General features: G+C 39.1%; 1 non-coding gene across 1 annotated transcript; it reads right to left on the bottom strand.

Moving 5' to 3' along the window:
* On the bottom strand, nt 24,935-25,007 carry TRNAC-GCA. Its single transcript has one exon. It is a non-coding gene; the product is annotated as a tRNA-Cys (tRNA).

The following is a 27,794-nucleotide window of genomic DNA, read 5'->3' as shown; positions in this document are numbered from 1 at the left end:
TATTTATGTAAAATTCTATAAGTCCAGGGTCAAGAAAATGGGAAGATGAACTGCAGATTTAAAGAAAATATTTGCAAAAGATACATCTTTGCATATTCAAAATATGCAAATAACTCTTAAAAGTCAACAATAAGAAAAAATTCAAATAAAAAAATGCACTCAAAACTTTACATACACCTAACCAAAGAATACACAGAGATGGAAAACAAGCATAAGAAAAGAGAATCCACATCACGTGTTGTCAGGGAAATACAACTTAAAACGACAGTTATTTAACTTATATGCAGAGTACATCATGAGAAAGGCTGGGCTGGAAGAAGCACAAGCTAGAATCAAGATTGCCGGGAGAAATATCAATAAGCTCAGATATGCAGATGACACCACCCTTATGGCAGAAAGTGAAGAGGAACTAAAAAGCCTCTTGATGAAAGTGAAAGAGGAGAGTGAAAAAGTTGGCTTAAAGCTCAACATTCAGAAAACGAAGATCATGGCATCTGGTCCCATCACTTCATGGGAAATAGATGGGGAAACAATGGAAACAGTGTCAGACTTTATTTTGGGGGGCTCCAAAATCACTACAGATGGTGATTGCAGCCATGAAATTAAAAGACGCTTACTCCTTGGAAGGAAAGTTATGACCAAACTAGATAGCATATTAAAAAGCAGAGACATTACTTTGCCAACAAATGTCCATCTAGTCAAGGCTATGGTTTTTCCAGTGGTCACGTAATGATGTGAGAGTTGGACTGTGAAGTAAGCTGAGTGCCGAAGAATTGATGCTTTTGAACTGTGGTTTTGGAGAAGACTCTTGAGAGTCCCTTAGACTGCAAGGAAATCCAACCAGTCCATCCTACATCCTAAAGGAGATCAGTCCTGGGTGTTCACTGGAAGGCCTGATGCTGAAGCTGAAACTCCAGTACTTTGACCACCTCATACGAAGAGCTGACTCATTGGAAAAGACTCTGATGCTGGGAAGGATTGGGGGCAGGAGGAGAAAGGGACGACAGAGGATGAGATAGTTGAATGGCATCACTGACTTGATGGACGTGAGTTTGAGTGAACTCCAGGAGTTGGTAGTGGACATGGAGGCCTGGCGTGCTGCAGTTCTTTGGATCGCAAAGAATCAGACACGACTGAGTGACTGAACTGACTGACTGAGATACTATTAGGTGCTTATTAGAATGGCTAAAATCCAAAACATTGGAAACATGAAATAATAGTGAGGATGTGGAGCAAGAGGAACCCTGATTTATACCTGAAGGGAATGTAAAATGGTACAGCTATTTTGGAAGACTGTTTGGCAGTATCTTACAAAATTATATATATCTCTTCCATGTGATCCAGCAAAGGAGCTGAAACCTTATGTCAGCACAAAACCCTGAATATAGGTGTTTATCAGTTCAGTTCAGTTCAGTCGTTCAGTCATGTCCAAATCTTTGAGACCCATGAACCACAGCATACCAGGCCTCCCTGTCCATCACCAACTCCCAGACTTTACCCAAACTCATGTCCATTGAGTTGGTGATACCATCCAGCCATCTCATCCTCGGTTGTCCCCTTCTCCTCCTGCCCCCAGTCCCTCCCAGCATCAGGGTCTTTTCAAATGAGTCAGCTCTTCACATCAGGTGGCCAAAGTATTGGAGTTTCAGCTTCAGCATCAGTCCTTCCAATGAACACCCAGGGCTGAAGTCCTTTAGGATGGACTGGTTGGACCTCCTTGCAGTCCAAGGGACTTTCAAGAGTCTTCTCCAACATTGCAGTTCAAAAGAATCAATTCTTTGGCTCTCAGCTTTCTTTACAGTCCAACTCTCACGTCCATACATGATTACTGGAAAAACCATAGCCTTGACTAGACAGACCTTTGTTGGCAAAGTAATGTCTCTGCTTTTTAATATGCTGAATAGGGTGGTTATAACTTTCCTTCCAAGGAGTAAGCATCATTTAATTTCGTGGCTTCAGTCACCATCTGCAGTGATTTTGGAGCCCCCAAAAGTAAAGTCAGCCACTGTTTCCACCGTTTCCCCATATATTTGCCATGAAGTGATGGGACCAGATGCCATGATCTTTGTTTTCTGAATGTTGAGCTTTAAGCCAACTTTTTCACTCTCCTCTTTCACTTTCATCAAGAGGCTCTTTAGTTCTTCACTTTCTGCCATAAGGGTGGTGTCATCTGCATATCTGAGGTTATTGATATTTCTCCCAGCAATCTTGATTCCAGCTTGTGCTTCTTCCAGCCCAGCCTTTCTCATGATGTACTCTGCATAGAAGTTAAATAAGCAGGGTGACAATATACAGGCTTGACGTACTCCTTTTCCTATTTGGAACCAGTCTGTTGTTCCATGTCCAGTTCTAACTATTGCTTCCTGACCTGCATATAGGTTTCTCAAGAGGCAGGTCAGGTGGTCTGGTATTCCCAACTCTTTCAGAATTTTCCACAGTTTATTGTGATCCACACAGTCAAAGGCTTTGGCATAGTCAATAATGCAGAAATAGATGTTTTTCTGGAACACTCTTGCTTTTTTGTTGATCCCATGGATGTTGGCAATTTGATCTCTGGTTCCTCTGTCTTTTCTAAAACCAGCTTGAACATCTGGAAGTTCATGGTTCATATATTGCTGAAGCCCGGCTTGAGGAATTTTGAGCATTACTTTACTAGCATGTGAGATGAGGTGTTTTCAGCAGCTTTACTTAGAATTGCTGAAACTTGAAAGCAACCAAAATGCCCTTTAGTAGGTTATAGGATAAATAAACTGGTACCTTTAGAGAATGGAATATTATTCCGCACTAAAAGAAGTGAGCTATCAAGTCATGGAAAGACATGGAGGAACCTTAAATGCTCATTATTAAATAAAAGAAGCGAGTCTGAAAAGGACACATATTTTATGAATCCAACCATATAACATTCTGAAAGTGAAGTTACTCAGTTATGTCCGACTCTTTGCGACCCCTCGGCCTGTAGCCCATCAGATTCCTCCATCTATGGGATTTTGCAGGCAAGAATACTGGAGTGGGTTGCCATTTCCTTCTCCTGGGGATCTTCCTGACCTAGGGATTGAACCCAGGTCTCCCACATTATAGGCAGATGCTTTATTATCTGAGCCACCAGGGAAGCCATATAACATTCTGGAAAAGGCAAAATTACGGATGCAGGGAAAGTATCAGTGGTCACTAGGGAATGAAACAGGGAAGGATGAATAGGCAGAGTAGGGAGATTTTTACGGCAGTAAAAGTACTGGACGCATATTATCCCAACTTTGTTAAACCCATAGAATGTGTAAGGTCAAGAGAGAAATCACTATTTCTCTCTTGGGTGATTATGATGTATCAGCGTAGATTCATCAATTGTAACAAATGTACCACTCTACTAGGGGATGTTGATAAGGAAGGAGGCGGTGCCTATGCAGGGTCAGGGGTGTACAGGAAATTGCTATACTTTTCTCTCAGTTTTGCTGTGAACCTAAAACTTCTCTAAAAAATAAATCCTACAGAAAAAATTAAATTCTGATGTGTGCTGCAAAATAGATGAATCTTGAAGATATTATACGAAGTGAAATAAGCTAGATACAAAATGACAAATATTGTATGAGCCTGCTTATGTGAAGTACAGATAGCAAATTCATAAAGACAGAAGTGAAACAGTGGTCACCTGGGGCTGGAGGGAGATGGGTATGGGGATTTGTTTAACTGGTAAAGAGTGTCAGTATGGGACGATGAAAAAGCTCTGGAAATGAATAAGGATGGTCTTTACACAAAAATGCTAATGCATTTAATGTTGCTGAATTGTGTACTTAACAGTGGTTGATTCATGTTGATGTACGGCAAAAACCATCACAATATTGTAATTATCCTCCAATTAAAATAAATAAATAAAACTTTAAAAATTGGAAATGCTGAATTAAAAAATGGTTTAAAAGGTAAATTTTTGTTAGGAATGCTTTACCACAATCAAAAATAAAATGTGAAAACTGTTTAAATTTTTAAAATTTAAACCTTTATTGTTAAATAAAGGTAGTAGGGAGAAAGTGATACATAATTAGATCATGAGTTGGGAAACTATGGCCCACCAATGAGCCCAGCCATACCAATCCTTTCATTTATTGTCTATGGTTGTTTTTATACTATACCAGCAGAGTGGAGTAGTTATAAGACTGGCCTGCAATGCCTGCAATATTTATTATCTGACCTTTACAGACAAAGCTTGAACTAGACGATCTTAACCATAAGGTATAGATCATCACGGTTATCTTGGGATTCCCTGACCTCCCATCTCTCAACAGAAGCATATTTTCTGCAGAGAAAATCCTCCAGAGTAATGGAATGTCCTTCCATTCACTTTCCAAAGTCTGAATTTCATTCCTTTATAAATGTTACTGATAGGATAACTATTATTTTTCAGGCATTGTGCCCATGCTTGGATACATGCTAAAAAAGACAGATGTTCCTGCCTTCATGAAGTTGTAAATGGAATCCAGTTTTGGTAGACAGTGGAAAGCAGTCTCTTTCTAACAACCTCTTATTTGGTTGGGCAATATAGATCAAATCCAGCACCTCCTCTGCATTGTAGCATGTCTGATCAGAAAACAGTTTTTATGCTTTTTTAGAATCTTCTTTTTCCAGCTAACCTTTTTCCTTCTTCGTTAGTGATCAAGAAATGATTCTAAAAATGCAAGTCATGTCACCAGTATGGGAGCTTGATGTATCATTTTTACATTATCTATACACGTTGTCCAGAAGGTATCAATACATGTAATTTGCTGGTATATTTGCTTAGAACAGATATAGAACATTATACCTGATAATGAATAAAAAAAAAAAGTACTAGTTTCAGAACTTGAGAGACATTTTTCAATACAAATGGTAGCATTTCCATTTAACTTCATAGGGAATGAACATGATTGTTGTTAAAAAGAAGTAGACGTGAAGTAATATTATACAAAATTTAAAATCAGTTATTCCAAAATTAGGGGATAAGTGTATCAAAACTGTCAGGTAGCAAAATCACTGAATTAAAATTTTTCAGCTAATTGATTTATCTAATTCTATGAACTATGGTGAAAGTTTTCTGGATATTTCCTAGACTTCTTTTATTGTCATTTTATTCCTAACCATAACGTGATGGTATTTTCTCTCTAGACGATATCCATAATACAAATCGGAAACAAATTAAAGCACACTTTAATTTCAAAAGCGTTACAAAGGGAAGTAAATAGAAACTTATTAAGGATAATGCATAGGAAGTCTAGAAATCATTTTGTGGGAGTGTTGGAGTCTAGATAAGCGAGACTATGATTTATCTACTGATTCAAAGTTTACAAAAATACTGACTATAAGTTGGAATGATTAAAATCTCAGTGTTAAGTAAAATTTTGATAAAAACATATTGTAGGAGACAACTGAAATGTACCATCTCTAAATACATGCTGTGTTGTCTGCAGTGGCTGATGAGGTCTCTGGTTCTAGGTAGGTGCATTTTCACAGTTTAAGGACTTTCTTTGGACACCTTTGCAGGTTGATTTAGTGGAAAACAAAATACATGATGTTAAGTTTCTTCAATATTTTGATTTTGAGACTTCTTCAAGAATTCTCAGCACCATTCTGTGTTCTGTTCTGCACCCTATGTAACCAGTGACAGAGCTAAACACTGTCAGATTTTGAGAGATGAAAATTGGGCAAATTGCTTCTAATATTTCTGTTTTGTCAAATTTTACTCATCATATCATTTGCACTGTATACAGAACTGTTTCTTTTTTATAATTGTCAACTGGTTATCTAGTGGATTTTATACTGATAGTCCAAGAGAATTAATCAGAATTATGTAGCTTCATATTTAAACTCATTTGTTTTTACGAAAACACTTCAGTTCAGTTCTGTTCAGTCGCTCAGTCATGTCCGACTCTTTGCAACCCCGTGAATTGCAGCACACCAGGCCTCCCTGTGGAGAAGGCAATGGCACTCCACTCCAGTACTCTTGCCTGGAAAATCCCGTGGATGGAGGAGCCTGGTAGGCTGCAGTCCATGGGGTTGCTAAGAGTCAGACATGACTTAATGACTTCACATAATTTTCACTTTCATGAATTGGAGAAGGAAATGGCAACCCACTCCAGTGTTCTTGCCTGGAGAATCCCAGGGATGGGGGAGCCTCGTGGGCTGCCGACTATGGGGTTGCAAAGAGTCGGACACAACTGAAGCGGCTTAGCAGCAGGCCTCCCTGTCCATCACCAACTCCCGGAGTTCACCCAAACTCATGTGCATCAAGTTGGTGATGCCATCTAGCCATCTCATCCTCAGTCGTCCCCTTCTCCTCCTGCCCCCAATTCCTCTCAGCATCAGGGTCTTTTCCAATGAGTCAACTCTTTACATGAGGTGGCCAAAACTGGAGTTTCAGCATCAGTCCTTCTGATGAATACCCAGGACTGGTCTCCTTTAGGATGGACTGGTTGGATCTCCTTGCAGTCCAAGGGATTCTCAAGAGTCTTCTCCAACACCACAATTCAAAAGCATCAATTCTTTGGTGCTCAGCTTTCTTTATAGCCCAACTCTCACATCCATACATGACCACTGGAAAAACAATAGCCCTGACTAGATGGACCTTTGTTGACAAAATTTTATCTCTGTTTTTTAATATGCTATCTAGTTTGGTCAAAACTTTCCTTCCAAGGAGTAAGCGTCTTTTAATTTCATGGCTGCAATCACCATCTGTAGTGATTTTGGAGCCCCCAAAAATAGTCTGACACTGTTTCCCCATCTATTTCCCATGAAATGAGGGGACCAGATGCCATGATCTTTGTTTTCTGAATGTTGAGCTCTAAGCCAACTGTTTCACTCTCTTCTTTTATTTTCATCAAGAGGCTTTGTAGTTCCTCTTCACTTTCTGCCATAAGGGTGGTGTCATCTGCATATCTGAGGTGATTGATATTTCTCCTAGCAATCTTGATTCTAGCTTGTGCTTCTTCCAGCCCAGCCTTTCTCATGATGTACTCTGCATAGAAGTTAAATAAGCAGGGTGACAATATACAGCAGACGTACTTCTTTTCCTATTTGGAACCAGTCTTTTGTTCCATGTCCAGTTCTAACTGTTGCTTTCTGACCTGCATGCAGGTTTCTCAAGAGGCAGGTCAGGTGGTCTGGTATTCCCATCTCTTTCAGAATTTTCCACAGTTTATTGTGATCCACACAGTCAAAGGCTTTGGCATAGTCAATAAAGCAGAAATAGATGTTTTTCTGGAACTCTCTTGCTTTTTCCATGATCCAGCAGATGTTGGCAATTTGATCTCTGGTTCCTCTGCCTTTTCAAAAACCAGCTTGAACATCAGGGAGTTCATGGTTCACGTATTGCTGAAGCCTGGCTTGGAGAATTTTGAGCATTACTTTACTAGCGTGTGAGATGAGTGCAATTGTGTGGTAGTTTGAGCATTCTTTGGCATTGCCTTTCTTTGGGATTGGAATGAAAACTGACTTTTTCCAGTCCTGTGGCCACTGCTGAGTTTTCCAAATTTGCTGGCATATTCAGTGCAGCACTTTCAGAGTATCATCTTTCAGGATTTGAAATAGCTCAACTGAAATTCCATCACCTCCACCAGCTTTGTTCATAGTGATGCTTTCTAAGGCCCACTTGACTTCACATTCCAGGATGTCTGGCTCTAGGTGAGTGATCACACCATTGTGATTATCTGGGTCATGAGGATCGTTTTTGTGGAGTTCTTCTGTGTATTCTTTCCACCTCTTCTTAATATCTTCTGCTTCTGTTAGGTCCCTACCATTTCTGTCCTTTATCGAGCTCATCTTTGCATGAAATGTTCCTTGGTATCTCTAATTTTCTTGAAGAGATTTCTAGTCTTCCCCATTATGTTCTTTTCCTCTATTTCTTTGCATTGGCCACTGAGGAAGGCTTTCTTATCTCTCCTTGTTATTCTTTGGAACTCTGCATTCAAATGGGCATATCTTTCCTTTTCTTCTTGCTTTTCACAGCTATTTGTAAGACCTCCTCAGACAGCCGTTTTGCTTTTTTTCATTTCTTTTCCATGGGGATGGTCTTGATCCCTGTCTTCTGTACAATGTCATGAACCTCTGTCCATAGTTCATCAGGTACTCTGTCTGTCAGATCCAGTCCCTTAAATCTACTTCTCACTTCCACTGTATAATCATAAGGGATTTGATTTAGGTCATACCTGAATGGTCTAATGGTTTTCCTTACTTTCTTTAATTTAAGTCTGAATTTGGCAATAAGGAGATCATAATCTGAGCCACAGTCAGCTCCTGGTCTTGTTTTTGTTGACTGTGTAGAGCTTCTCCATATTTGGCTATAAAGAATATAATCAATCTGATTTCAGTGTTGACCATCTGGTGATGTCCATGTGTAGAGTCTTCTCTTGTGTTGTTGGAAGAGTGTGTTTGCTATGACCAGTGAGTTCTCTTGCCAAAACTCTATTAGCCTTTGCCCTGCTTCATTCTGCATTCCAAGGCCAAATTTGCCTGTTACTCCAGGTGTTTCTTGACCTCGTACGTTTGCATTCCAGTCCCCTATAATGAAAAGGACATCTTTTGTGGATGTTAGTTCTAAACGGTCTTGTAGGTCTTCGTGGATCCATTCCACTTCAGCTTCTTCAGTGTTACTGGTTGGGACATAGGCTTGGATCACCGTGATATTGAATGATTTGCCTTGGAAACAAACAAAGGTCTTTCTGTCGTTTTTGAGACTGCATCCAAGTACTGCATTTTGGACTCTTTTATTGACCATGATGGCTACTCCATTTCTTCTAAGGGATTCCTCCCTGAGAGGAGCAACCCCATGTCCAAGGAGTGGTAGCAGTGCTGGTGCAGGATGGCTGAGAGGAGCTACTCCACCTTCAAGGTCAGGAGGGGCGACCTTGTCCAAGGTAAGGAGCAGTGGCTGCATTTTGCTGTAGCAGCCATGAAGAGATACCTCATGTCCAAGGTAAGAGAAACCCAAGTGAGACAGTAGGTGTTGCGAGAGGACATCAGCACGCAGACACACTGAATCCATAATCACAGAAAACTAGCCAATCTGATCACATGGACCACAGTCTTGTTTAACTCAATGAAACTAAGTCATGCTGTGTGGGGCCACCCAAGATGGGCGGGTCATGGTGGAGAGGTCTGACAGAATGTGGTCCGCTGGAGAAGGGAATGGCAAACCACTTCAGTATTCTTGCCTTGAGAACCCCATGAACAGTATGAAAAGGCAAAATGATAGGATACTGAAAGAGGAACTCCCCAGGTTGGTAGGTGCCCAGTAAGCTATAGGAGATCAGTGGAGAAACAACTCCAGAAAGAATGAAGGGATGAGCCAAAGCAAAAACAATATCCAGTTGTGGATGTGACTGGTGATAGAAGCAAGGTCCAATGCTGTAAACAGCAATATTGCATAGGAACCTGGAATGTTAGGTCCATGAATCAAGGCAAATTGGAAGTGGTCAAACAGGAGATGGCAAGAGTGAACATCAACATTCTAGGAATCAGAGAACTAAAATGGACTGGAGTGGGTGAATTTAACTCAGATGACCATTATATCTACAAAAACACTTATTTTATAACAACTCTTCTGTTAATGAAATTCCAGCAATATATGAGATTGTAAAAGTAGGAGTCCTATCTAACAATTTTCTCACCCCTACCATCAAATTAGAATAATGAATAGGGAGGAATGGGCATAATAAAAATGTGAAAACGAAGAAGAGTTCATAATACAGTGGAAATGGAGTGGAAATGGCAGCCCACTCCAGTGTTGTTGCCTGGAGAATCCCAGGGACGGGGGAGCCTGGTGGCTGCCATCTATGGGGTCGCACAGAGTCGGCCACGACTGATGCAACTTAGCAGCAGCAGCATAATGCAGCTGTATTTCCTAAACATCAATTGTATTTCCCAAAACGTATGCTTTCCAGAGATAATAACAGTACAATTCATCATGCTTCCTTTGGTGTCAGTGAAGTTCAGAGGCAAACTTATAGTTTAACTGTACAATGAAGTCAATCCTGCCATTTGGCTACCTGCATCCTTCTCTTTTCCGTATATCTTATTTGCTGATTCTTTTCCCATCATATTATTATGGCTGCTATTGTGCCTTTTCTCTGAGCTGGCTTAAATCATTTTGTAAAGAAGAAGACAAAAAATTTCAATGTAGAAAAAGCATACAATGCAGAGTCATCACAAGAACAGGATCCGGAGGCCATGAGATCAGCCATTTAGATTGTTGCTTTGACAACTATTCCTAGCTATGAGTTTTATCAAGACTAAAGTTGCCTTTCTTCAGACAAACAACGGTAGGAATTTAGTACAAAATACAGCTCTGAAGGATGTCCTCAGAACACTTACAGAATATTTTAGAGAATAACACAAACAGAAAAGCACCAAAGCAAAATCCTATGACCCTATTGGTATCTTACCTGATTTCATTACCTGGGTAAAAACCTATTCATCAACAAGTAACCAGGAATGGAAAAATTTGCAACTGAATAATAGTAAAACAAAGAATAACTCATTTTATTCCAATATTTTTATAACTTCTACCTTTTTGTGTATTAGACATAAACAATGGCAATGTAATAACCTTGAAAGTAAACTAAAATAGTAGGTTAGACAAGGTAGTTGTACAACTTTATAGTCAAAATGATGATGGTTCAAATCTTGGTGTATCTCTTGTTTGTCTTATGACCCCGGAGAGTTTTCATCCCTTGAAAGTAAGTTTTCTCATGGTACTATAGAGATAATAACAATAGCTACCTTCATAAAGTTGTCATGAGAATCAAGTGAGGTGATAGATATATAGATAGATATGTATTAGACTATCACAATTATAAGTGGTCAATAATATTAGCAGCAATCATCACTGTTTGTAAATACCACTATTTTTCTAGTGGAATCTAATGATGTTATTTTGGGGTGTAAAAAATGAGTCCATGTCAATAATGACCAGGATGACCGCTGGTGAGTTTTACAGAACAAGGGATCACACAGGTCATGGGCTGTTCACTTTGCACTCAGCTGGGGCTTTCAGAACAATTGATTAGAGTGTTGTCCCCAGTTTAGTAGACAACCAGACCACAGGACAGGGGAGACTAACTTCTCCTAAACTCAGGTCTCTGAGAGAGCTCTGATACCTTTAAAATCAAATAGTGTCTGGCAAGAGTGTCTGCAAACAATTCCAATAATTTACCAAAAAAAAAAAAAATCAAAAGACTAGTTTTTATTGTATCTTGCCCAAGAGTTTTCTGTACCTATGAGTTCAGAATTACATGTTTTATTTCAAAGTTATCTGGTTCCTATAATTGCTGCTTTTCGGCATGGCTGCATAGCCATTCAAAGACCCTTCCCTGTCCACCCTCAGGGTCCCTACCTTTCTCTGAACACTCTTTCCCATTCTCTCCTTAACATCTCTGCTCCTGTAAATGTAAGGTTAGAAGCTAGAGTTACCCTCTTGCATTAAGAGCAGATGTAAGCATCTTCCCTGCTAAAGATTCCTGGCCAATACCCTTTCAGAAAGAAATGTTCCCATTTGAGCTCACAGGCGAGCCATTTCTCAACATTCCATCATTGGTGCTACTTTACCTTCATGGTCATTGTGTGACTGTAGCATTCATCGTTCTAGAAACATCTGTGGAGAACTTGAGTGTGAGAGGTGTAATCCGAAACGCAATAGTATTCTTTCTAGGAATATCATTAATTACAATTTCACAGAAAATGAATATCTAGCAACTGAAAGTAGAAGAAAATTGGAAAGATTCACTGAGCAGAGAAAACCCTCAGAAACCTTCTTTTAAAAAAATAGAGGAAAAGTTTTTTTAAAAAAAAAATTGGAGGTTAATTACTTTACAGTATTGTATTGGTTTTGCCATACATCAACACGAATCTGCCACAGGTATACACGTGTTCCCCATCCTGAACCCCCCTCCCTCCTCCCTCCCCGAACCATCCCTCTGGGTCGTCTCAGTGCACCAGCCCCAAGCATCCAGTATCGTGCATCGAACCTGGACTGGCAATTCATTTCATATATGATATTATATGTTTCAATGCCATTCTCCCAAATCATCCCACCCTCTCCCTCTCCCACAGAGTCCAAAAGACTAGTTATTGGATGCCATGCAATATGACAGACAGGTCCAGGTGTTAAGTAAGAAGTTCCCATCACAAATCCACAGGTTATTTACTAACGCTGCAGAACAGACTTGGCTACTCACAGGAAGCTGTGACTCTTTTGTATGCTTTCTTAACAGTAAAGAGAGTAAATTCTATTTTGCGACTATCAGTTAGCTCACAGCTGGTTTTAATAATGAGGGAGTTTGGGATATCCGATGTAGAATGTTAAGACAAACCCAGGAAGACTGATTTCACTGTCATCCTTGGCCAGAGGCAACAGATAAAGACTTTGGGGAAATATGTATTTCCTTTGAGTTCCAGAGCCTAGGGAAAAGTCTATGTTATAGAAACTACACTAATCTAAGGGAATATTTTAGTCACACATCAACACTTTGTAGTTCTTTCTCATAATTTTTCTTATTGAAAGAATTGGAATATGCCAAAGGGGACCAAATATCTCAGGGAAAGAAGCACGACAGGTATATGTATATATATAGCTGATTCACTTTGCTGTACAGCAGAAACTAACAAATTGTAAAGCAACTAAGCTCCAGTAAAAAATAAATAAATTAAAAAAGAAAGATACAAGGGAAGGAATGGAGCAGGAGGACAAATAGGTAAGAAGAAAGTTTAAAAAAAAAGGAAGGTAAAAAATAAAATAGGTAAAATAAATAAATAAATAAAATAAAATAGGTTAGAAAAAAAAGGCACTGGTTTTCTTCATTTTAGGAATTTGGGTCACTAACCAGCACAGAGTGGTCCCTTAGGCCTGGGTTCTATAAATTTGATTTGCAGAGTACTGTCTTAAAAATGCAGTTTTACATTGTAGAACATACAGTAATTTGAATTACAACAATAATTTTATATTAGAGATTCTAAGTTCCCTTAGTCTTTGACAGAGAAGAATCATAAACAGTTAATCATGTTAGTTATTTACATTTTAAAAAGTGACTCCTAATTTTTTGAAAAGTTAATCTGATTTTCTTTAAAGAATACCCCTCACAACTCCAGCAATTTTTGCCCTCTTTTTAAAAATCTATTGACTTGTTTAGCAAAGTAAAGCTCTATCCTGACCTTTGTGAATTAGCACAAATTATTGGAATTCTAATCAGGTTGTACTTTGCTATTCTGGGTCTCAATTCCCTTATGTAGTTGACAAGCAAAATATTGTATCTTTTTTTTAAATTGCCTTACACTTAGATTCCCCTGTTTTCTTGTCAAGAGGCTTGTGCTTCTATCCCTGCTTCTGGTTCTAGGAGGACACTTGGCTGTATATCTTTTCAGCATAAACAGTGACTCGGAGCCCCTGCCCCCTCCTCGTTTTCAGCAGACATAATCTAATCTGTGTATGTGACAAGACCAATTAGTCTCGCCCACTCTCCAGCCTTCTGTCCCTCCCCTGTCAGCTGCCACCCTCTTGGCACTCCATCTCTTTTAGGAAGTAGCGATGGGAGCCAAATTTCCCAACTGAATTCATTAGATGAATATGCAGGTCCAGATTGCAGAAATGTGCTCACATCCTCAAGTAGAACTCTGAATCAAGACTTCTGACTCTTTCTCTCTTGTTGCATGTAATGTTTATCAGAAGATTTCCAACTACAAAACTTCCTTGCTGGCTGGAAAGAAGGGAAGCTGCATTTGACAAGATGAGGTGAAGGCCCATAACTGCACTGAATGCCAGCCTCTACATGGATGGGTACGGTTGTTTTCTACAAGTGGCAAGCTGCTTACTTTTGACCCGTAGAGGTGGCCTGCAGAATGCAGATGATGGAAGGGCAGGGCATGCCATTCATAATCCATGCTGAGAACACTGGCCCTGCTAGTATTTGGGTCAGTGGGAGTCAGAACGGTACCTGGAGGGCAAGACGTGGAACAGCTGATGATGTACCAGACTGGTCCCCACAGCTGGGCACAACAGGTGCCAAGAAAGTCTGGCTCATCACATGTTCAGGAACCCAAGAGAGAAATCCCTTATGACTGCTTCCTTTTTCTTCTGTTATCAAAAGTCATTTTCAGATTTTTAAAGTCTATTATGATTTTTTAAGTCTTTATTGAACTTGTAACAATATTGCTCCTGTTTTATCTTTTGGTTTCTTTGGCCAGGAAGCATGTGGGATCTTAGTTCCCTGACCAGGGATTGAACCCACACCCCCCGCATAGGAAGGCAAAGTCTTAACCACTGGACCACCAGAGAAGTCCCAATTTATTTTTGTTTAATGTATTTTGTTGAAGTATAGTTGATTTACAATGTTGTGTTAATTTCTGCTGCATAGCAAAGTGATTCAGTTATATACATTCTTTTCCATATTCTTTTCCATCATGGTTTATCACAGATTATTGAATATAGTTCCCTGTGCTGTGCAGTAGGACCCTGTGGTTTATCCATTCCATATATACTAGTTTGCATCTGCTAATCCCAGACTTCCAATCCTTCTCTCCCACGCCCATTTCCCCTTGGCAACCACGAATCTGTTCTCTATGTCTGGGCATCTGTTCCTGTTTCATATGCATCATTATTTTCAATATCATAACTGCTGAAGGAGAGTTGAACATTCTAACATGTTCATAGCTGGTAGCTTAAATTTCAAAACTGATAACTGTAAGTATCATTTCATGTTAGCTGAGAGGCAGAACATAAGTTGCTGTCTCTGGGTCAGTTGCTCAAACAGACATCAGAATTTTTAAAATATTTCACAGTGTCCATCAGTAAAAGGCGAGGCTCATTGCAAATGTGCCCACTAATTAGTGTTCCTTTCAGAATAAGGTTGGTGACCTTCTATTGTTTTAAAAGCACAGGCAGATTTCTTGGATTAATTGAAAGTTCCCTTATCAACTCATAAATATAAATATAAGAGTGAGACAGAAATAGAGATTGAGGAAGGAACCAAGAAAGAAATGTCAAAGTCTTAAAGGCAATTCTCTAGGAAATTGAGGAACCCAAGAGAGAAATCCCTTGTGATTACTTAATAAGATGCCTTTCCTTTTGTGTATCAGTTTGCCCCTCACTTCAAATTCCTGCAGAGTTTATTGTCATCTGCTTCCAAGTCACCATGTACAGGAAGACCCAGGTACTTCATGGAGGTTTCCAGGCATGTCCTTGTGACTAAGAAAATCTTGACTTTTACACTATGGATTCTGTGTTCTCACCTGCCCTAAACAACAGACTTGAACTACTGATGGGACCAGTTAGGTGGACATTCCCAGTAATAGAGGAGGAAAATAAAAAGGGGAAAAGGGGATCCCTGGTGTCAGGAGACAGGGGCTGAGAGCACACCCATGGCTGCCTGGACATGAGGTCATCCTCCTGGAAACATTTCAGAGAGATGCCTCTTTCTCTAATACACCCTGACAATGGGAAATGAGACTATCCCTTTCTCTTCTTCTTCAGCTAAGTTTTAATGTCCTGATTCTCTAGTTTTAGTTTAGCAAATTCCCAATATCACCTGTGCAGTAAACTTTGCTTGTAATCCCAGGACATGGGAGTCAAGCACAGCAGTCAGTGAAGGGAGGAGACGTTCTCCCAAAGACCTTCTACATAACTCACCATTTCTCAGCATCCCCCACACTGTGATGGTCCAGAATGATGGGAGCTGCTAAAAAGCCAGTGAGACCCTTTGTCTTCCCTTGACTTCTGGCCAGCTTTCATTCATATTACTGCTATCAGAAGATTAAAAGAGAAAGAGAGATTAAAAAAAAGAAGAAGAACTCATTGGATTAAAATGTCTATACAATTGTGGCAGAAATCAATACATTTTAAGAATGATTCCTTATGATTATACAGTGGAAGTGACAAATAGATTCAAGGGATTAGATCTGATAGACAGAGTGCCAGAAGAAAAATGGATGGAGGTCTGTGACATTGTACAGGAGGCAGTGATCAAAACCATCCCCAAGAAAAAGAATTGCAAAAAGGCAAAATGATTGTCTGAGGAGTTTTTACAAATAGCTGTGAAAAGAAGAGAAGTGAAAGGCAAAGGGGAAAAGGAAAGATATGCCCATTTGAATGCAGAGTTCCAAAGAACAGCAAGAAGAGATAAGAAAGCCTTCCTCGGTACTCAGTGCAAAAAAATAGAGGAAAATAATAGAATAGGAAAGACTAGAGATCTTTTTAAGAAAGTTAGAGATACCAAGGGAACATTTCATGCAAAGATGGACACAATAAAGGACAGAAACGGTATGGACCTAACAGAAGCAGAAGATATTAAGAAAAGATGGCAAGAATACACAGAAGAACTGTACAAAAAAAAAAGTATTCATGACCCAGATAACAACGATGGTGTGATCACTCACCTAGAGCCAAACATCCTGGAATGCGAAGTCAAGTGGGCTTTAGGAAACATCACTATAAACAAAGCTAGTGGAGGTGATGGAATTTCAGTTGAGCTAAAAGATGATGCTGTGAAAGTGCTGCACTCAATATGCCAGCAAATATGGAAAACTCAGCAGTGGCCACAGGACTGGAAAAGGTCAGTTTTTATTCCAATCCCAAAGAAAGGCAATGCCAAAGAATGTTCAAACTACAGCACAATTACACTCATCTCACATGCTAGTAAAGTTATGCTAAAAATTCCCAAGCCTGGCTTCAAAAGTGCATGAAACAGGAACTTCCAGATGTTCAAGCTAGATTTAGAAAAGACAGAGGAACCAGAGATCAAATTGCCAACATCTGTGAGATCATTAAAAAGGCAAGAGAGTTCAAAAAAAGCATCTACTTCTGCTTTATTGACTATGTCAAAATCTTTGACTGTGTGGATCACAATGAACTGTGGAAAATTCTGAAAGAGATGGGAATACCAGAACACCTGACCTGCGTCCTGAGAAATCTGTATGCAGGTCAAGAAGCAACAGTTAGAACTGGACATGGAGCAACAGACTGGTTCCAAATAGGAAAGAAGTACATCAAGGCTTATACTTGCACACTGCTCATTTAATTTATATGCAGAGTACACCATGAGAAATATCGGGCTGGGTGAAGCACAAGCTGGAATCAAGATTGCTGGGAGAAATATCAATACCCTCAGACATGCAGATGACACCATCCTTATGGCAGAAAGTGAAGAATAACTATAGAGCCATTTGATGAAAGTGAAAGAGGAGAGTGAAAAAGTTGGCTTAAAACTCAACATTCAGAAAACTAAGATCATGGCCGATGGGGAAATAATGGAAACAGTGAGAAACTTTATTTTCTTCGGCTCCAAAATCACTGCAGATGGTGACTGCAGCCATGAAATTTAAAGATGCTTGCTCCTTGGAAGAAAAGCCATGGCCAGTCTAGACAGCATATGAAAAAGCAGAGACATTACTTTGCCAGCAAAGGTCTGTCTAGTCGAAGCTATGGCTTTTTCAGTAGTCACGTATGGATCTGAGAGGTGGACTATAAAGAAAGCTGAGCACTGAAGAACTGCTGCTTTTGAACTGTAGTATTGAAGACTCTTGAGAGTCTCTAGGACTCCAAGGAGATCCAACCAGTCAATCAAAAAGGAAAGCAGTCCTGAATACTCTTTGGAAGGACTGATGCTGAAACTGAAACTCAAGTACTTTGGCCACCTGATGCAAAGAACTGACTCATTGGAAAAGACCTTGATGCTGGAAAGATTGAAGGCAGGAGTAGAAGAGTACGACAGAGGATGAGATGGTTCGATGACATCACTGACATGATGGACATGAGTTTGAGCAGGCTTCGTGGTTTGGTGATGGACAGGGAGGCCTGGCGTGCTGCTGTCCATAGGGTCGCACAGAGTTGGACATGACTGAGCTACTGAACTGAACTGAACTGAACTGCTGCTGCTGCTGCTGCTAAGTCGCTTCAGTTGTGTCCAACTCTATGCGACCCCATAGACGACAGTCCACCAGGCTACCCCATACCTGGGATTTTCCAGGCAAGAACACTGGAGTGGGTTGCCATTTCCTTCTCCAATGCATGAAAGTGAAAAGTGAAAGTGAAGGTGCTCAGTCGTATCTGACTCTTCACGACCCCATGGACTGCAGCCCACCAGGCTCCTCTGCACATGGGATTTTTCCAGCCTAGTAATATTCTAACTTGGGCCACACATGCAAAGCACACAAGGGGAAACCAAGGTGTATATGGTCAAGTCTTTGCCTTCGTGGAAGGCTCTATAGTTGGTGAGTTGGAAAACTAATTCAAATTCATCAGGTATTTGAGCTTGAGTAGAGAAAGTGACACGTGTCTGGAGATCTTAGAGATCTGCATTGCCCATCTAAGGGTGTAAAGATGGGGAGTCTTTCTGGAAAGTAACCATCACTTTTTATCAGGGGTCTTAAAAATGTTCATACTACTTAACCAATAATCACAATTCCAAAAACCAAACAAAACTAAATAATGGAGAAAAGACAGAAAGAATTATATATAAGGCAGGTCATCAGAACACTGTTCAAAATAGTAAAAAAATAAAATAAAAAGCAAGAAATTAGATGTAAAATAAATAATAGGTCAAGAGTTAGAGTATGATTATCCTTGTACAATATTTCTGCACCTATGTGTAGCCTGGATTTTGAATTAGAAATATATAAGTATTTGAACTAATTTATCAGATGGTTTTTAATAGCATGATTTTAAATGATTTCTATCTGTAGAATCTGGCCTAGGTTGAGGCAAAAGAAGCACCTTGGTAGCAAAATATAAGGAAGCTCTCACTGTCAGAGGTCCGCGGGAGCAGTGTAGGCATTGACGCAACCCTGAGAGTGAGTGACTCCTTAAATCAGGTGCCCTGAGTTTCCCCTCATCCCAGTTCCTGCACCTGGTTTACTATTGATGCACCATAACACAAGTAATCAAGGCTTCATTGTTGGACATTTAGGCTCTTTTTGATGTTTACCTGTTCAAATAACATTCTGATGAACATGTACAGGTAACACAAACATATTTGATTTTATCATTGGAATACATTTAGAGTAGTTGAACATTTTCTTAAAAGGCTTGAGGATTTGATCCAGATTGACATATTTCCACCAGGAAGCTGATATGCCTCTATGCTTATTTATTTTTTTTAGTACTCTGTATTTGAGAGTTTTCATACATATTTTCTACCCATTTTAATCTCTGCAGTATGATAAAAAATCTGATCATTTATATTTTCACTGTTTAGTCATATTAAATATTTTAATACTTTATTTTTCATTGCATTTTTCTGTAGGTGTATCACCTGCTTATGTCCCTCAGAATTTTTTCCAGTAGGGTCTTTGTTTTTTCTTAAAAGGCTTCTAAGTGTCTCATCAATTAAAGCCATATACTCAGCCTCCCTGATAGGTTGCCTTTTTTCTCATCTATATTTATTTATGTTTTGGTGTGCTAAATAAAAAATTGTAAAATAATAATAATAGTTTATACTTTTGAGTATTTGTTTTGTCCCAAACACTGTTTTAATCTTTTAAATTTATTAACTCATTTAATTCTCATAAGAGATACAAACAGTTTTCTTTATTTTACAGTGGATGAAACTGGGGTACAGATATGTTTAGAGATAAAGTAACATGACCCAAATCATTCAGATCTAGAGACCAGATCTCTTACCCAGAACTCAGGCTCCTGGGCCTGAATTGTTGTGGGCTGCCCAGCCTCTATGGCAGAATGGACAGTTAATAAAATTACAAAATAAAACTAGTGACCTTTTTTTTTACTATCTCTAATGTTGTGCTATTTTCATTTATTTTAGGGTTTTATTATTTAAATAAATAAGTTAAAGATGAGCTTTATAAGTAAATGATACTTATAATATCAGATATTAGAGATAGTTTATAACATAATATTTAAAAAATATTTAAAATATTAATACTAATACATATTAGAAAAACATGTTTTAATGGAATATTAGTCAACTCAGCTCAAAAAGAATGAAATAATTCTATCTGCAGCAACATGGATGGACCTAGAGAATGTCATGCTAAGTGAAGTAAGTCAGAGCAGAAATATCCTGTGACATCCACTATATGTGGAACCTGGAAAGAAATTATACTAAAAAGAAATTACAGAAAAAGGGATAGTTAGGGAGTGTGGGATAGACATGTACACATTGCTATATTTAAAATGGATTAGCGATAACTTACTGGATAGCACATTGGAACTGCTCAGTATTTTGTGGCAGCCTGGATGGGAGGGGAGTTTGGGGGAGAATGGGTATCTGTAATATATGTCTGAGCCCCTTTGCTGTTCACCTGAAGCTATCACGATATTGTTAATTGGCTATACCCCAATACAAAGTATGGAGAAGGGAATAGCAACCCGCTCCAGTATTCTTGCCTGGAGAATCCCATGGACAGAGGAGCCTGGTGGACTACAATCCATGGGGTCGCAAAGAATCGAACACGACTGGGCGACTAACACACAACGCGATGTAAGGGGCTTTCCGGGTGGCTCAGTGGTAAAAGAACCTGCCTGCCAGTGCGGGAGATGCAGGAGACACAGAGACACAGGTTCAGTGCCTGGGTCGGGGAGAGCCCCTGGAGAAGGGAATAGCAACCCGCTCCAGTATTCTTGCCTGGAGACTCCCATGGACAGAGGGGCCTGGAGGGCTATAGTCCATGAGATCACAGAGTCGGACGTGACTGAGCATGCACTCCTTCATTCATTCAATACAAAGTAAAAGGCTTAAATAATAGTGAAAAATTAATATTTATAATACATTTATATTAGTATTTATAAAAATTTTGTGTATTGATATTTAAAAATAAAAATTCAATGCCTCTATCATATCATGTATTAAAGTTTATTCCAGAAATATTATTACGGAGTTAAATGTCAAAAATTTAGGTAATCTTTGTTTTCTCAGAAAATTATATGTTGAGTCAATGTTATAATTTAGTTAAATATAGTCTTATAATTTTTTGTGAACTCTTTATCTGTGTTTTATACCTTTCTTAATTTCTAATCTTTTGTATATTTACATTTTTGATATAGGTTGTCCAGTTATAATTTTTCCTTACAAAATTATTTCAAATAAACAACCCTTGGACTTACTGGCTGAACTCTTCTGAGTCACTTGGAAGGATCAGTAAATGTTTTATTTATTTATTTACTTTTTTAAATTTCATACTCTTTATTTTTTTATATACTTTAAATTTTTATTTTTACTTTATTTTACTTTACAATACTGTATTGGTTTTGCCATACATTGACATGAATCCACCACGGGTGTACATGCCATCCCAAACATGAACCCCCCTCCCACCTCCCTCCCCACAACATCCCTCTGGGTCATCCCCGTGCACCAGCCCCAAGCATGCTGTATCCTGCATCGGACATAGACTGGCGATTCGATTCTTACATGATAGTATACATGTTTCAATGCCATTCTTCCAAATCATCCCACCCTCTCCCTCTCCCTCTGAGTCCAAAAGTCCGCTATACACATCTGTGTCTTTTTTGCTGTCTTGCATACAGAGTCATCATTGCCATCTTTCTAAATTCCATATATATGTGTTAGTATACTGTATTGGTGTTTTTCTTTCTGGCTTACTTCACTCTGTATAATTGGCTCCAGTTTCATCCATCTCAACAGAACTGATTCAAATGTATTCTTTTTAACGGCTGAGTAATACTCCATTGTTTTGAAATAAATGCTGACTTCTACTCTGTAGCCTGCTACATCATTTTTCAGGTAAGATGCAAAGCAATTACCAGTCAACACCTACAATTTAGAGCATATACGTATGTCTAGAGACAGTTCTTCATGTGTTTCCCTCGCTTCTGTATACGTTGTGAGCAAAGGTACAGGTAGCCTTTGTCCTGGGCTATCTTTTCAAGGGTGTTGCAGAGCAAATAGCCTTGGAAGATAGAGATGGTACCTCCCTCTGGAGCAGAGGGCGGATGCGTTTCCTGCCTAGCATGATAAAGATAACATCTCGCTGTGGCACAAAGGTCAGGCAGGTTTGCGTGCAGTCCATTACCACAGATTTGTATTCTTATTCAGGATTCCTCATATTGGAATCCACTGTGTGCACAGCACCTACCTGGGCCACTCCACATTACCCACCTAGGACTTGAGGTACAAGAAGAACTGCTATAAACATGATATTCACAGTCTTTTCCTCTGACCCACAGGTTTTGTATCTTCTGTCAGCGTCCATGCAGTTGCGGTAGGCAAACTTGTGAATTTGAAAGAAGGATGAGTAAAATCTCCCCTCCTTCATAGATCTTGATGCTGATTTTTCTGAACTGATAATGAAATGCCTATTTCTTTCTCTATTATGTCTTAAGACATGTGGCAATATACCTTTTAGCTTGAAATGTGAGAATCATTCAGTATGCCGCAGTCCCAGTTGTTTGTAAGATTATGACCTTCTCTTTTACTTGTGCCCATGTGCTCCCAAGGGGCTTCCTTTGTGACTCAGATGATAAAGAATCAGCCTGCAATGCCAGAGACCTGGCTTCAGTCTCTGGGTTGAGAAGATTCCCCTGGAGAAGGGAATGGCTACACACTCCAGTATTCTTGCCTGAAGAATTCCATGGACAGAGGAGCCTGGCAGGCTACAGTTCATGAGGTCGCAAAGAGTTGGAGACAGCTGAGTGACTTTCACTTTCACTTTCACGGGCTCCCAAAGTGAAGTTCATGAATCTCTCATGAAATTTGTTTAGCAGACCATCTCAGCTATTCTCAAGATTAGGTGAAAACTTCATTTAAGTTTTAGCTATATTGAAATATGAAGCATGTTTCTTTGAGTTGCTCAGAAATCTCTAAAATTAAGTTGACATTTTCCCATATTTAATATTTTAAATCAGGCAATCTCAAACATAATTCCATATTTTATTAACATCTCTAAGATCATTCTGAGTGATATAATAGGAGGAATTTCTTTCATTTATATTCTTACCATTTTTGCTTACATTCATTTCTGTCTGTATTTTCATTAATTCATTCTATATCTCCTTTCTTTAGAACTATTTTATTATTTTGTTTATTGCATATCTTCATTCCTTCTTATTTTAATCATAGTATTTTATGGTGTAAATTTGCTTTTAATTTCAGCTTTGGCCAGGTTCCATGGTTTTTAATAGGCAATGTTGTCATTATCATTCCTGATGCATTTGATAAATTCAGTTTTGATGTATTTAATAACCCACAGTTTATCTGGAAGAGTATTTAATTACCAGTGTTTCATCAATATCAAGAACAAAATGGTATTCACTGGCTTCCTGTGATGCGAAATGAAAACATTACCACAATCTATCTTCTCACATCCTGGTTTTATTTTTGTATTATCTAAGTTTTTAGTTACAAGTTTTAAAATACCCACAATATTACATATTTTATTTTCAAAATTAAAGTTGCCACTTTTGCAACCACAGGTATAATAATTATTCAAACATCTCAAAATGGATTTGATGCACACCTTTAATCAGTTATACACAATTTTCCTATTTTTAAAATCTATTATTTTAGCATTTGTTAGCCAAACAGAGTTGAGTTTAAATTGTGACTCATCAGTCATTTACTTTCTATGTTTTCTTGTATGAGTAATAGACAGTCTCCTAAAGAGGAGTGCGGTCTCAGCATTATCTTTGTTTTCAAATTAATTTTTATTGGAGTATAGTTGCTTTACAATGCTGTGTTAGTTTCTCCTGAACAGCAAAGTAAATTAGCTATACGTATACACACAGCCCCTCTCTTTTGGATTTTCTTCCCATTTAAGTCACTATAGAGAACTGCATAGAGTTCCCGGTGCTATACAGTTGATTCGCATTAGTCATCTATTTTTATACACAGCATCAGTAGTGTACATACGTCAGTCTCAATCTCCCAGTTCATTCCACCTCACTCTTCCCCACTTAGTGTCCGTATATTTGTTCTCTATGTCTGTGTCTCTATTTCTGTTTTACAACAGATAATCTTATTGATACTATCTTTTCATCATAGTCGATGGCACCAATGTGGTCTGGGAGAGGCTGCTCATGGCTCATCAACTGCTTCTTCAACAAAAGTCCTGCTGCTTTAAGGAAAAGCCCATCACAGTCTTCCTGCTGTGTATAAATGCCCATAGCCCTGGGCATTTCCCCTTTAGTGTCCTTCAAATGTCTTCAATCCACATCTGCCAGAATAAATGCCTTTTGCCCTGTAACTTACCTCCGCTTCCAATCCTCTGCTCTCCAAAATAAATGGTGCTAATGGGCTATTCAGCTATTAAGCTGATGGGCTATATCCCTGAGCTATTCTTAGATCCCATGAGGCCACCTCTATTACATGGGGAAATTACTTGCCATATACCTCTGAGCATCTTTTGCCAATAAGATTTTCTTGCTGTTATTTCTATCAAATCTTGAAAATTCAATGAGTACAATATCTTTCTCATCTTTTTTTTTTTTTTTGGCAACAGGTGCCTCATACTCTCCATTTTTTGTACTTTCGGTCATTTTCTTCTTGAATGGAAGAGCATTCATATGTTTGTATACACAAGCCAGATATAGGTTACTTTTATTTTTCCTTGTTGTGGTTTAGAGTAAATTTCTTAAACATATACCCCTTATATTCATAGCAATATTATTCACAATAGCCAAGACATGGAAACAACCTAAATATTCATGAAAAGATGAATGGATAAAGATATGGTATATATACAATGGAATACGTCTCAGCCATAAAAAAGAATGAAATAAAGCCATTTGCAGCGACATAGATGGGCCTAGAGATACTAAGTGAAGTAAGTCAGAAAGAGAAAAACAAATATCATATGATATTACTTATATGTGGAATCTAAAAGTGAAGTGAAGTCGCTCAGTTGTGTCCGATTCTTTGCGACCCCATGGACAGTAGCCGATCAGGCTCCTCTGTCCATGGGATTTTCCAGGCAAGAGTGCTGGAATGGATTGCCCTTTCCTTTTCCAGGGGATCTTCCCAACCCAGGGATCGAACCTGGGTCTCCTGCATTGCAGGCAGACGCTTTACCGTCTGAGCCACCAGGAAAGCCACAAATGAACTTATCTATGAAGCAGAGAAGGGAATGGCACCCCACTCCAGTACTCTTGCCTGGAAAATCCCAGGGACAGAGGAGCCTGGTAGGCTGCAGTCCATGGGGTTGCTAAGAGTTGGATACGACTGTGTGACTTCACTTTCACTTTTCACTTTCATGCACTGGAGAAGGAAATGGCAACCCACTCCAGTGTTCTTGCCTGGAGAATCCCAGGGACAGGGGAGCCTGGTGGGCTGCCGTCTACGGGGTCGCACAGAGTCAGACACGACTGAAGTGACTTAGCGGTAGCATGAAGCAGAAACAGGCTCCCAGACGGAGAACAGACTTGTGGTTGCCAAGGGAAAGGGGAATGGGGAAGTTTGGATTAAGGGTCTGGGATTAGCAGATGCAAACTATTTTATATAGAACAGGTAGACAACAAGGTCCTACTATATAGAGCAGAGAACAATATTCAGTATCCTGTGACAAACCATAATGGAAAAGAAAATGAAAAAGAATATAGATAGATAGATAGTTATGTATAACTGAATCACTTTGGCTGCATACCAGATAGTAATGCAACACTGGAAATCAACTATACTTCAATAAAATTAAAGTTTTTAAAACATTAAACTTCTTATAACAAAAAAGGACAATATACATATTTTCTAGGTGATAATGGTTATCACCATTAGGAACTGAACACGGTGAAAAGTATTTTGTACACATTATTTGTGGGACCCAAACTCACCTGCGTAGACACCTAGCTGTTGTCCAATTTAACAGATAGGACAACTGAAGACCTGGGAGGCTATGACATTAGCCCAAAACCACATGGATGCTATTCAGTTTAGTTCAGTCACTCAGTCATGTCTGACTCTTTGTGACCCCATGAATTGCAGCACACCAGGCCACCCTGTACATAACCAACTCCTGGAGTTCACTCAGACTCACGTCCATTGAGTCAGTGATGCCATCCAGCCATCTCATCCTCTGTCGTCCCCTTCTCCTCCTGTCCCCAATCCCTCCCACCATCAGAGCCTTTTCCAATGAGTCAGCTCTTGGCATGAGGTGTCCAAAGTACTGGAGTTTCAGCTTTAGCATCATTCCTTCCAAAGAAATCCCAGGGCTGATCTTCAGAATGGACTGGTTGGATCTCCTTGCAGTCCAAGGAACTCTCAAGAATCTTCTCCAACACCACAGTTCAAAAGCATCAATTCTTCAGCGCTCAGCCTTCTTCACAGTCCAACTCTCACATCCATACATGACCACAGGAAAAACCATAGCCTTGACTAGACAGACCTTTGTTGGCAAAGTAATGTCTCTGCTTTTGAATATGCTGTCTAGGTTGGTCATGACTTTTCTTCCAAGGAGTAAACGTCTTTTAATTTCATGGCTGCAATCACCATCTGCAGTGATTTTGGGGCCCCCCAAAATAAAGTCTGACACTGTTTCCACTGTTTCCCCATCTATTTCCCATGAAGTGCTGGGACCGGATACCATGATCTTCGTTTTCTGAATGTTAAGCTTTAAGACAACTTTTTCACTCTCCACTTTCACTTTCATCAAGAGGCTTTTTAGTTCCTCTTCACTTTCTGCCATAAGGGTATTAGGTTGGTGCAAATATTGAAGTTTTGTATTTTTGAAATTTGCTGTTTGATATTGGAATACATTCTTTTTTAATTTATTTATTTTTTATTGAAGGATAATTGCTTTACAGAGTTTTTCTGTTTTCTGTTAAACCTCAACATGAATCAGCCATAGGTATACATATATTCCCTCCCTTTAGAAACTCCCTCCCATCTCCCTCCCCATCCCACTCTTCTAGGTTGATACAGAGCCCCTGTTTGAGTTTCCTGAGCCATACAATAAATTCCCGTTGGCTATCTATTTTACATATGGTAGTGTAAGTCTCCATGTTATTCTTTTCATGCATCTCACCCTCTCCTCCCCTCCCCATGTACCTAAGTCCATTCTCTATGTCTGTTTCTCCATTGTTTCCCTGTAAATAAATACTTCAGTACTATTTTTCTAGATTCCGTACATATGTGTTAGAATACAATATCTATCTTCCTCTTTCTGACTCACTTCCCTCTGTATAGTAGGTTCTATGTTCATCCATCTCATTAGAACAGATTCAAATGCATTCCTTTATATGGCTGAGTAATAGTCCATTGTGTATATGTACCACAACTTCTTTATCCATTCATCTGTTGATGAGCATCTAGGTGCTTCCATGTTCTAGCTAAATAGTGCTAAAATGAACAGTGGGATACATGTGTCTCTTTCAATTTTGGTTTCCTCAGGGTATATGCCTAGGAGTGGAATGCCAAGTCACATGGTGGCTTTATTCCTAGTTTTTTAAGGAATCTCCATACTGTCTTCCATATTAGCTGTATCAGTTTACATTCCCACCAACAGTGCAAGAGCATTCCCATTTCTCCACACCCTCTCCAGCATTTATTGTTTGTAGACTTTTTGATGAAGACAATTCTGACTGGTGTGAGGTGATATCTCATTGTAATTTTGATTTGCATTTCTCTAATAGTGTGCGATGTTGAGCATCTTTTCATGTGTTTGTTATTTATCTGTATGTCTTCTTTGGAAAAATGTCTACTTAGGTCATTTTCCCACTTTTTGATTGGATTGTTTGTTTTTCTGGTATTGAGTTATATGAGTTGCTTGTATATTTTGGAAATTAATTCTTTGTCACTTGTTTCATTTACTATTATTTTCTCCCATTCTGAGGTTTGTCTTTTCACCTTGCCTATAGTTTCATTTGCTCTGCAAAAGCTTTTAAG

Source organism: Capra hircus, chromosome 17, assembly GCF_001704415.2.
Source record: "Capra hircus breed San Clemente chromosome 17, ASM170441v1, whole genome shotgun sequence".
Classification (NCBI taxonomy): domain Eukaryota; kingdom Metazoa; phylum Chordata; class Mammalia; order Artiodactyla; family Bovidae; genus Capra; species Capra hircus.
This window is presented reverse-complemented; position numbering and strand designations above follow the sequence as displayed.